Source organism: Xenopus tropicalis, chromosome 3 (genome assembly GCF_000004195.4).
Source record: "Xenopus tropicalis strain Nigerian chromosome 3, UCB_Xtro_10.0, whole genome shotgun sequence".
NCBI lineage: Eukaryota > Metazoa > Chordata > Amphibia > Anura > Pipidae > Xenopus > Xenopus tropicalis.
In genome coordinates this window covers 51,029,361-51,041,713 of record NC_030679.2, presented here as the reverse complement: position 1 = coordinate 51,041,713, position 12,353 = coordinate 51,029,361, and the positions used below count along the sequence as shown (strand labels likewise).

Genomic DNA, 12,353 nt, shown 5'->3' with positions numbered 1-12,353 from the left:
TATATTTTATGTGTTATTTAATTGCCCACATCCCTAAAAAAAAAAAAATCCTAAGAGTTTATACAAATTACAGTACAACTGCCTGTGAAGGCATCACAAAAAGAAGCTTGATGTATTCAATAAAGCAAAAACACAATCTGATTATTTTAGAAGATAGCACAGACACAAGATATGTATCATTCATTCAAACTAAAGAAAGTTTATTAAATATGCTAGCATTTACACATAAACAAAATAAGCATTCCCTATGAAATATATGTTTTACTGGGATTAAGCATTCTAATTAAGACCCAATTTTCTAATCCTCACTTGTAAAGCACTTTAATAACCACATAGCAGGACGTTGCTACTTCCAGTTGCATGTTATTAAATTCGAGCAGAAATGTCTTCTCTTTTTTGAAAAGAACAATTGTCTGCGCATTAAATATATTGATTTTGTGTCATCACTTGATATATGCTTTACAAATACACTCCAGGCACTGGGAATGCATTACAAATCTGCTACAAACAAAAAAAAATCAAATTTCTGTAGCCTTAGAATGAACATGAGTTTTCTGTTGGACACTTCAGAGTCAAAATTCCTTTAAAGGTGTATATTATAAATGTAAAAGGGCAAAGTGGGTTACACTTGGGCAGATTCCCAGGTGATTCAGATCCAGATGGCCCATGGTTTGGGCATTTGGGACAAGTGCACTTGGTCACACACATGGCAGGGAAGAAAGATTGCTTCACAATCCAAGCATTGTACCACATCACATTAATCCCACAATTTCACACCTCCCAGGCTTCACTGCAATGGAGAGAGAATCAATAAAGCAGAAAAAACACTGATATGAATAACCCCAATTTGAAGCAATACAATAAATTGTGTAAAATCAATAATGTTGAATACATTTAACCCCTCCACATATTTTTTAAAAAAATTCTTCATATTAATATTATTGATAAGCAGACAGATATGCTAGTGTTTATTAAGTAAACAAAATACCAATAATATGAGTTTAGTTCCACAGGTAAGGCTTTTAATCACTGTAAATTTCAATAATTGCTATACCTCCAATTCTTGCTGCATTAGATTTTTGTTCCTAAAGTTTTGACTCATTTAACTAAATTAAGTAGGAAAATATAAAGACTTCAAACATTTTACTGAGTTAAGTTGGCATTATATGTTAAAATGAACCTAGCTAGCAAAGAAAGCATGATGTAAATATATCCCATGTATGGAAAGGTTGCTGCTAATCCCTACTGAAACCAGCAACAGTTCTGCATAGCATCAAGTGGTAATTATACATCCATAAGCACTAATGTTCACTATTTTTAGAGCAAGACATACAATCAACAACATATGTTTACTGAGGTGTGAATTGCACCTTGGCAATTAGTTAGAGAATAAAGCAACACCTTTGAGGGGTCAGTAGCCTATCACAATTACATATCTGCTTTGACAAATACTGCCAGGAATTGTTCACTGTATAGAAGGCAGGTTTGAATGCGTATCTTCCAAACTGAAAAGTTGCAGAAGCCTATATTTTAATCTAATTGCCATTCAATCTAAGGAACTAAAGGATTCTCTAAACCAGGGGTGGGCAAACTACGGCCCACGGGCCACATCCGGCCCCTTGGCCTTTTTAATCCGGCCCGCCGACGACGCCAAGTCTCATCACGCAAGACTTGGTGTCATTGGCGGGCCGGAATTTAACAGACTAAGGGGGCGTAACGCTGGCCTGGCCCTGCCCGCCCTGGCCCGGTCTGGCCCGGGGGTAAGTAAATGTGGCCCGTGAGCCAAAAAGTTTGCCCACCCCTGCTCTAAACCAATATACAGGTATGGGATTCATTTTCCAGAAACCCATTGCATTATTTAGAAAGCTCTGAATTACGGAAAGGCAATCTCCCATAGACTAATCGAATAACTTTTAAAAGTTATTTCCTCTTTTTCTGTGATAGTAAAACAGTACCTTGTACTTCATCCCAACTAACATATAATTAATCCCTTTGGGTTACATTCGTGTTTAAATGACTTTTAGAATAGACAAAGTATGGTGATTCAAACTACAGAAAGATCCCTTATCTGAAAAACCCCAGGCCCCCAAGCATTCTGGATAACAGGTCCCATATCCATAATAGTTTTCTATGTATAACAGTTAACTCCATATCTGCTATTAAAGATAAAAAAAAACATACTTATAACTCAAACATTACTTCTTGGCTATCATGATCAATTTCCTGAAAGTATCAAGCAATTTTATGGTTAATCACTGTGACTTTAATAATAGCATATTCCATAAAACATAATAGAATGGGCTCTGTTGGCTTTCACTTCATGAGGTGCACTTTTATTCATTTATGTGGTGTTAAATCTATCAAAATGACATTAATTTATGCAACCAGTGTAAACATTTTAATGACAAAACATGAATGCTGCCTGCATAGGGTGAGAAAACTGCTACATAACCTAAATGAGCTTGCATTAAAGTTTAATGGCTTGTCATGCAAAAGCCAACTGTTAAAGCATACCACCAGTGAAGCCGTCTAAAGGTGCCAAGAATTGAACTAGCACACTGCAATAAAGGCCATGTTAGATTCACTTTTGACTGATGACACAAATGCACAATGTTTCTTGTCAGAAGCTTGCATTCCAATTGATTTTTTTACCTAAGAAAATCTATCATTATGTCAGGGTAGAGAACGTTAAAAAATATGAAAGGGGAAGTTCACTTGAAAAGTAACTTTTAGTGAGTTTAAAGAGGAATGTTTGAAGACAATGAGATACTGTTTGTATTTGCTTTATTTTGTTGCTATGTGCTTTCATTTTGTGCCCCAAAAAAATGCCTTTTAAATTGTGGTTTGGTTGCAGTGAAATAGGAGAGGATCTGAATATAAAGTTAATGAAAATTACAATGATAAATAAAGTATGGTTGCTTATCTGCTCCTAGATAAAACAAAACAGAAATACTTGGAAACAGTGTATATTTCAAAACTATTTTGTATTAAAGTATAAAGAGGCAATATTCTGTCAAACATAACCCACATTTAAGATGTTGTGAATGTTCTTGGGGCCTTTTGATGAACCATATGGAGTTCTGGGAAATGCTCTTTCCCTTTATCATGTAATTCCAATATTTAAAAAAATGGATAACAATCCTAGCCTGGCAATTATAAACCAGTAATTTTTACATCTATGGGGGGGGGCAAGTTATTTAATCACATTCAAGATTATGCTCTGGAGAATGGCAATATGAGTAGCAGTCTGGAGGCCTTTATAATGCATAGGTCATATCGGGCTAATCTTATTGCTTTTTATGATGAAGTAAGTAAAGCGCTGAGCAATGGGATTTTTCTAAAGGGTTTGTTGCAAAAACAACTACTTTCTAAACTAAGGGTCATTCGGTTCTAGTTATGTTTGTACTTGGATAGGAAGCTGGCTTTTTGCAAAGTCCAAGTAGATGACATCCACTGCCATCCCAGAGTCGAAGTTCCTGCTCACCTCCTCATAAAAACCAATATGGTCATCAATATTTTAGCATTATGAGGAATCAGTGGCTTCTTTGCCAGTTTGAATACCTGCACACCACCACCAGCCTGCCTAATGCTTCATTTTAAGACTTTGCGACAAATCTCCGTTGTTGCAGGCGTCTAATCTCCCCACTATGCCATCCCACCGGCTGGGATGGCATATGCGTCGCTGCGATCTCCCGCAGTTGCCCGAAGTTGTCTTCAGAGGAAACTTCGGGCAACTGCGGGAGATCACAGGAATGCGTATGCCAGCACACCAGCTATTTCAATTCTAGCCGGTGGGATTGCAATGAGGGGAGATTAGTCGCCTGCAACAATGGAGATTTGTCACGGCGCGACTAATCTCCCCGTGTGTCACTGCAATAAATGTGTCACACCACAATGCCAGTGGAGAATATGACCTGTGTGGCAAAAGCCTTGAGATAAACAAATAGGATGCACTATTGACTATGATAAAGGTGATTTGTGCATTTTGAGGAGAACGATAACAAAACATGCACAGACTTTTCAGACAACCACACGTAGTATGTTTCCATCCATGCCTTTTTTTTAGGAAAAGTTAAAGTAACAAATCTCTGCATGTAACAAGCTTTAGTTGGCTTTTGTTTGGTTATTTTCAATTATACCTGATTAGATTATAACGAATCGCAAGTTATTTAGCATTTAAACTGATGTTAAGTCCATTCCAAACTGACATGAGTTTGTAGAGTGTTTAGTTAATGGGCTACTGTTTCTAATAACAGTTGCCTTGGTAAGTATTTCTGTATTTGTGAAGATTTTGTGCAATAAATGTTTTGTAGCTTCTCTTTTCAATGCCTTCAACTGTTTAGCATATTAGATGTAGGTCAAAGCATTTTAAAAGGCCTAGTTAGTGGAATGTAACCTTTGCTTGGAAGTAGGTTTACAACGGTGTTGTTTTCTTGCACTCCAGTAAGGTAACTTAAGTTAATTGTGCGCTTAATGTATTTGCTCTTCTGTTTCTTGTCTTATTTTGCATTACAAAAGCCTCAAATAACAACAAAGTAGGCTAAAGGTTGCTTTCACAGGATGAGGATTGTAAATAAATGATTAAACCACTGTATAAGTTGGATTCAGTAGTGATGATGGCCTGATATATATCTTAGTGAAAAGTATCAAAGTCTATATAACTGTCCCCCTCTGTTGCTTACACTTAAGAAACAACGATTATGATATCAATCACAAAATTAGAAGTTACTAGCCTTTATTCAAATAAAATAGCTTCACCCAGTGTTCTAGCAACTGAAGTCTGTCTGATAGGGATAACTGATGACATTGTGTCAACAAATGATGCACAAGTAAAATATAAATTACTTTTACTCTTGGCCAGAACAGAAATAATCTTGCAGTGGATGAAACAATCACCCCCATCAATCTAGGGCTGGCGTACACTGGTAAAGGGTGCTTTCCCAATGATCAAACTTCCATATCTAGCCAAAGAAACCACTTCCAAGATGGGAAATGGGATTGGGGAGCAGCTCTCCTAAATAATGGCATGCTATTAGCTTAGCAACAAGCAACAAATCCTTATGCATTAAATCAGTGGTTCTGACAATCCAGAGCTGAGTGGTATCAGGGCTCATCCTGAATGGCAGTTAGGGTAAGATTTGGAATGGATTTGCTAGATACATCTGAAAGACCAGATTCAATTAGGATGAGAAAATGTATTTGATACATCATATATTCAAAATGTCCTTTATCTATATAACATTGATATGAGCCCAGGTGTGACCTGAACAAAGGGGTTGGAAATACAAGGAGAGTTTAAAATGAAGAGGTCTGACAACTACTGACCTAGATGTGGTAAAATCCTTTTACTGCTACAATACTGTAAAAATTAAAAATATATATATCTTACACTATTTACACTTTTATATAGCATCTTAGATCTTTTGTTGTAAATTGTTATATAAAACTAGGAGTACTAATATTTAATTGCCAAGTAATTTTAAGAAATACATAAGTAATGCATCAGTACTTACTAAATCAGAGCTACAAAGGGCATCAGCAATAATGAGTAACCTGTTTAAGTGGTTAGGGGAAGGGTTACTTTTTTTGGAATAGCCACTGACACCTGGAGCACATTCACACCTATCTAAGTAATTTAAGATTTGGAAAAGGAATGATCAAAGCCTGTACAATTACACAGTAGTCTAAACGATAATACTGTAATGCAGTCTTTTACATAGACAATATTGGAGTTTAAGCCAGTCTGTTTAGAGCTAAGCTTGAATCATAATAAGAAGTATAAATTATCCACCACAAATATGTGAATGAATAGGTATTTAGAATTACTTCAGCTGCCACAATAAGTCATGGCTGAATAATGTCCCAAAGAGTCAAGTGGGGAGTAGAAATATTGTTCTAATAACAAAAACCTCAACATATTTATTGCAATATGGATGTTCATCATGGAGTATCATGAATATCTTCTTATTTTTAGGGGGCCTTTGGTAGTGCACCCCTGTGGTTGAGAGAGCAAAGACAATACAATCTATTATTGCTAAAAGTAATATATTACAATATAAATGATCATACATATGATCAGTAGCTATTGCTTGTATAGTCATGAGAGCTTTTGGAAGTTTTCCCTCAATGCTCAATTGCCTTTTGGTTCTTATTGTAGCTCTTATTTCTCAACTAGACCCTTGGTCTATTAATTTTTGCACATCTCTTAAAACTGTTTGAGTACTGATGGATGACCTAGAATTTAAGTGGTCCTATCCACTGTGCGAAAAATAATGTATTTTCTAACACCGCTTTTGGCTTACATAAAGTTAAGAGGACTTGCTTATGTCCTGTAACTAGAGCTAGTAGCCAGACCAGCCACTTAATGGACATTTTTTAGCATGTGCATTGTGAGGCTATTAACCTTGTGCCAAATACAGATTATTTAATGCTTAGTTAAGGAGCAGGTGTTGGGATTAAATGATTGTTGTTCAATATTACAGTACTGTTAAATACACTGAAGATGATAGCTTGTATACATTAAAAAGGGTAGAGTGTAACTTATACTCAACTCCTAAGGCAAGAGAGTAAGTTTTAGTCATCTAATGAGACAACATGTAGAATTTATGAAGAAATTTGTCAATTGCTTTAGCCAGAATTATATTGACTGGGCTTGGAGGACAAGTGTATAGCATATCATTTCTTTAAATCTGCAGATTTACACTTGCTACATAACTCTGACTCAGCATAATGTAGTAAGACATGCTTTTGTTTCCATTGTTGTGAATCATGCTCTTATGTTACATTATACACTCTGCTGGCTGTGTCATTAGTATAATTATTATCAAGTATTTCTATAGCACAATATTAAAGCCTGTTTTGCATCTGTCTGTCTCATCTACCCACACATTGCAGCGACACAGGTTTGACAATGAAATATTAAGAAGTAGAACAAGCACAACTAATTAGTGAGCAAAATAATGTGTATTATTCATAGAACTTCACACTAAAGGAAAACTATACCCCCAAAATGAATACTTAACCAACAAATAGTTTATACTGTATTATGTTAAGTGACCTATTAAAGAATCTTGCCAAACTGAAATATATACATCAGTAGCAATTGCCCTTTTAGGTCTTTTCTCTTGAGCCACCATTTTGTGTTACTGTAGGTTTACCCAGTGGCACATACTACTAAAAAAGTATATTTATATAAAAATGGTTTATTTAGATAAAGCAGGGCTTTACATATGAGTTTGTTCATGCAGTATATTTTTATAGAGATGTACATTGTTCATGGGCATAGTTTTTCCTTTAGGTGCAATGTTTTGCTCCACCTTAGAACCTTTGGTGTGCATTTTGCACTCACTTAAAACGGCATGGCAAGAACCCCTCCGCAAAATATGCGCACACCCTTATATAAATACACAAGGAACATAGAAATATAAATCATAAATTTGCTACTTTAGCAATAGCTTTGTGGCTTTAATTATGATCTATTAGTATCACCCAGGAGACTGGTCAGAAGTCATTGGGAGTAAATAGACTGTATTCTCTAAAGAAACAAGAACTAAAATAATACAAAATAATCCCAGGGAAGGAAACAAAAACAGCTTAATATTAGTATTTCCTATTTACATCTTCATCTAAAGTCTTTTATCATTGGTAATAAAGGAAAAAAAATGTAAATTTTGTTTAGCCCTTGCCAGTTACATATCTTATTTTTACGTATATTTATGACAATAAAGCAGGTGCAACCCTGTTCTTCCTACTTAGCATTCACATCAGAGCTTTCTGTACTCACATACTGTATGACAAACACTGGCACCTTTGCTATAAAACAGACTATAGACAGCCTACTGTAAGAAAGATTTTGGCCACCAGAGATATGGATGACAGATGCATCAGTTCTCATTAAATCTCCTATTCACACTATCCCTTACCTATTAATGCAAAACTAATGGATAGGACCCTGAATTAAATATGTGCTGAAACCACTAAACATGAATAAAAAGAAAAGTACTTTTTCACAAATCGATAATTAAAGCTATTTAATGTTCGCGAGAGTAATGAGTCTCCACCTCTGTTCTATATTATATTGCCTTCAGCTTTATATATATCCTAGTTACAGTGGAAAATATTGCATGGTCCTACTAAAAGTTAATTGTAATTATCCTATATAGAGATCCATTTACCAATTTAAACAATATTTAGTTGGCTATATGACTTGTGGATTTCCTAGGTTGTTCCTGGTGTTCGCTTTTCTCATAATGGACAGATGCAGTCATCGTTACTGAAATCAGAGCATTATAATTTAACACTGAGGGTGTTAGTTGTATCAATGGAATAGCCATGGCCTAATTCAAGCCTAGAATGTCATAGTAGTTTAGTAGGTTATCACATAACAGTTGATTATACCAACAGCTTTCAAGGGGAAACTATCATGAACGGAAACGGTGGGTGCAAGTCTGTAGCCCCTATTGACACTACCCATTGCAGGAACCCTGGAATTACCATCATGTTGGGGGTGGCTGTAGTTCCAGGGTTTACAAGTGTCAATAGGCGCACAAATCAGCATAAGTGGCATAAAGGATGTAATGGCACTCAGCACAACTATGAGGATCCTTCAATGAATTGAGTCAATAGGCCCACGACTTTGCATCCATTTTTTTTTTTTTTTGCTTTTCTACTGTAAACTGTGAGAAATGGGAAAAGATCCATGCTAGTTCTTTCAAATACCCTATTCGGACAACTAACTAAATGCTGGTAGGTTTGGTGCCAGTTCAGCAGCACTTTCTATCCACAAACACTTCTTTATTACATGTTTCCACAGATACATAAATCCTTTTTCTCTCTTGTGTCCTAGCAGATGACACTGTGGGCCTAATGTAAAAATGCCCCTTCTGCAAATGCAGCAACACTAAGGGGCAATTAATTTGGCCTTTGAGTGCTTACTTACATTTGACTTGTGGCAGGGTACTTTCTGCATTCTGCACCTCACACCAAAATACAAATTTAAATGACACAAGTTAGGAGGTTGGGCAAGATTTCTTCTGAGGGTGCCCAGAGGCCAGCATCCTATATCTACCCTGCCCCACCCCCTTACTCCCATGGAATTGCATGCATGCGTATCCTTTGTTCCTGCATCTGGAGAACAGGCGACAGGGCGTGTGTAGATTCAAAATCTAATGTGTGCCTAGTCACTAGTGCTCCAGATGTAAGGAAACTTCAGTGCGGCTGCCTTAATTTGTGCCACCCTAGGCCCAAGCCTTTGTGGCCTTGCCACAAATCTGGGCCTGGGTGGGTAGGAAGGGTTATGCCTTTTTGCCTATATATGCCCACCCCTCATGATAAATACAACGCTGTCCAATTTTACATGAAGAAGTCTCCTGATTTTTAACCAAGGACCTGGAATTTACTAGCAGCTACTCCTCTGGGTTGTGATGATGTGCAGTCAGAGACTGTATCATAATTCCAATGACTCTTCTCCTCTGTCGGTATTCCATAACCACACCCATGATCCAGCTACAAGAAATAGCCCAATTAAGCCTCAGAATAGGAACCCATGGCTAAGACAAGATTGAAAGGGCCAATGATCCAGCACAGGATGTTGTTACCCAACCACTTAGATTGTAAGCTCTACGGGGCAGGGACCTCCTTCCTACTGTGTCTCATACCACATGTAACTTATTTCCTGTGCATTTATATATATTTATTGTATTTATTTATTATAACACTTGTCCTCCCTGTGTGTAATTTTGTATTTTGTAAGATTGTACAGCGCTGTGTACCCTTGTGGCGCTTTATAAATAAAGTTATACATACATGCATACATTATATCCATATAAAATAAAACAGTGTGTTGTGTTTTATAGCAATTCAATGATGATGGTTTATTGAGATGAAATTATTCCTAAAAAAAACCCAAAAATCAATCATCTTGCTTCATTTGCATATTGGTTCTATAAAACGTGCAGTTGGAATATCAGGAACCTCCAAAGGAAGACAATTTACAGATCTCCAACTGTTGTTGAATTAAACACCTATCAAAACGGACTTGTTGACAGGTGTTAAAAATTCAACAGCTGGAAAGCCACAGGTTGTCCACCCCAGGTCTAGCTACGTAAACCATTACTAAGATAATGAGTCAAGGTTTATTATGTAGCTGTAGCCATAATGACAAAGAGGAAACCGACTATGCTAGTATGTTGCCATCTTTGAGCCCTGTTAATAAACCTTTGTGAAACATTAAAATAGGCCACCAATTTTCATTTATAAGCCCATTAATCTATTTAGAATAAAGCTAAGTGAATTATTTTTAGAGATAGGTACAGGCTAGGATATCAACAGTTCTTGCTCCATCTGTAGACAGGAGTATTTTGAAGTGCCCTAGATACAGTACTCAGTTGTGTTTGTTCTTCTAGGTTGTGACATACAGCTGTCATAGTGTTACTGACATTGCTAATCACATTTAATAAGAAAAAATAAGACTCTAGAGCTGGCCATAAACGTGTAGCTTTTTAAAAGACCTTTTCCTTATTGTGCAACCAAAATTTACTTGAAATGCTCGTTCAACAGTGTGATTTGTCAAGACAACTATTTCAAGCAATATCATCTAGTTGAAGCTAGGAACAACCGTGGGTAGCTGCCTGCTTGGTCCTGCAAACAATTGGACAAAGGACAAATGTTATTGTTAAAGACAAAAATTTTCAAATCTGTCCGATCCATTTTCTGACCAATGTTGGATCAAAGATCTCTACATGTACGATTATTTGGTGCACACTAACATTATGATAATTTGATGGTTTTGTCAGATTGCACTGAAATTGGTTGTTAAGGAAATACACGTACACCACCTTAATATTTATATTGCTACTGTACTTCAACATTGATCTTGAATCTTCTTGAACCTTTAATCTATGTTCATAAATCAATCATCTGAAGTATTGGTATGATAAACAAAAGGGGAATAAAGTGGATTATATGCAATACAGAGCAGTTCCACTCATTTTACTGTATCTTTTCTGTATCTTCTTATACTCTCATGTATGCCTGAGACTAAAGTAAATCAATGTGTGAATGGTGTAGCAGTATAAAAGAGAGTAAAAAAATAAAGAACTGATGCAATTTATTTATCCAGATCTATGATACCTTTATAAGATGGTAAAAGTATAATATCTGGGCTCCTAACATAAGAAAAAAAATATCATAAATCAGAGCAGTCCAATAGCTGGAGGGCTGTATGCTGGACCATCCTAATTCCAATAGTACAGTAACTTTTTTCTTCAAGTTGGTAGCAAAGGCTCCCCCATTGCTTGGGGATCCACTGAACAAACTCTGCTTAATACATGCCCTAATCTTAATAAGCCTAACATATTAGCCCAATGTAAGAACTCTCAAACATCTCTTTGTTAATTGCTTAGTGTTCCTCATTTCCCCTATGTTAATGTCAGGTACAACTTGCAATTTACAATGGAGTATCACAAAAAGGTAATTGTGGGCAGCTGAAATAAAATAAATGTATTCTACTTACTACAAAATCTCCTTAGACAAAGCATGTGTGCCTTTTACTCAAGACGCTATAGCAATATGAATGATGACAGATGTATGTGGAGATAGGACAAGTCCTTTAATGCAACACCATCAGCTGCTGCCATCACCATAGCAACAATTAGAACTCATCTCCTCGGCACTCCTTAGATAAATATAAGATACCGTTGCTCTCAAGGTATGCCTCAGCTCAAATGTCTTTTTTTCTTGCCTTGAATTAACCTCTGAGATGCACAGCCAGATGTACAAATGCACAGGGGTAGATAAAAATATTTGCAGACAGTAACAGTAAATGAATAGCTTGGCTAAAATACACTCTTAGCAATGAAATCCATAAATTAGGGGGAGGCAGAGAGAGAGAGAGAGAATGATGATATCTAAAATGCAAAGGGCCCGTTTCAGGGTGTTCAAAAACAGAAAAGGGGCAGGTGTAGAAAGAATAGAAGGTGTTATTAAGTGGGGAGAGATGTACAAAGACAGACATGGCAAGGATAAAGAAGATAAATAGAAGAAGATATGGGCAGACAGGTTGCTGGTACATGGACATGTAAGAATATACTGAATGTGTGAGTATAAATGCTCTTGAGACAGGCAATATAAATATGTGAATAAACTATTCCCTGAAGACTTTTAAATCCCCTACTCTGGTAACAGTACCAAGAGAAGGTGTATGCGGAAAGTGCTACTGATAGCCAGCTCACTAGAATAATCTTCACATCTTATTTGTACAAGCATTCATTTTCTTGCCTCCCAGTAATACTACAAACTATGGTGAGCTGCCAGTTCACATTTCTGAACTGAAATTATGCATTGCAAAACCATTA

The 12,353-nt window shown here is 36.5% G+C and overlaps 1 protein-coding gene across 1 annotated transcript in view; it reads right to left on the bottom strand.

Moving 5' to 3' along the window:
• LOC100490346 (dynein heavy chain 3, axonemal) overlaps nt 1–12,353 on the bottom strand; it is a 522,485-nt gene that overhangs the window by 442,144 nt on the left and 67,988 nt on the right. The window lies entirely within an intron of this gene.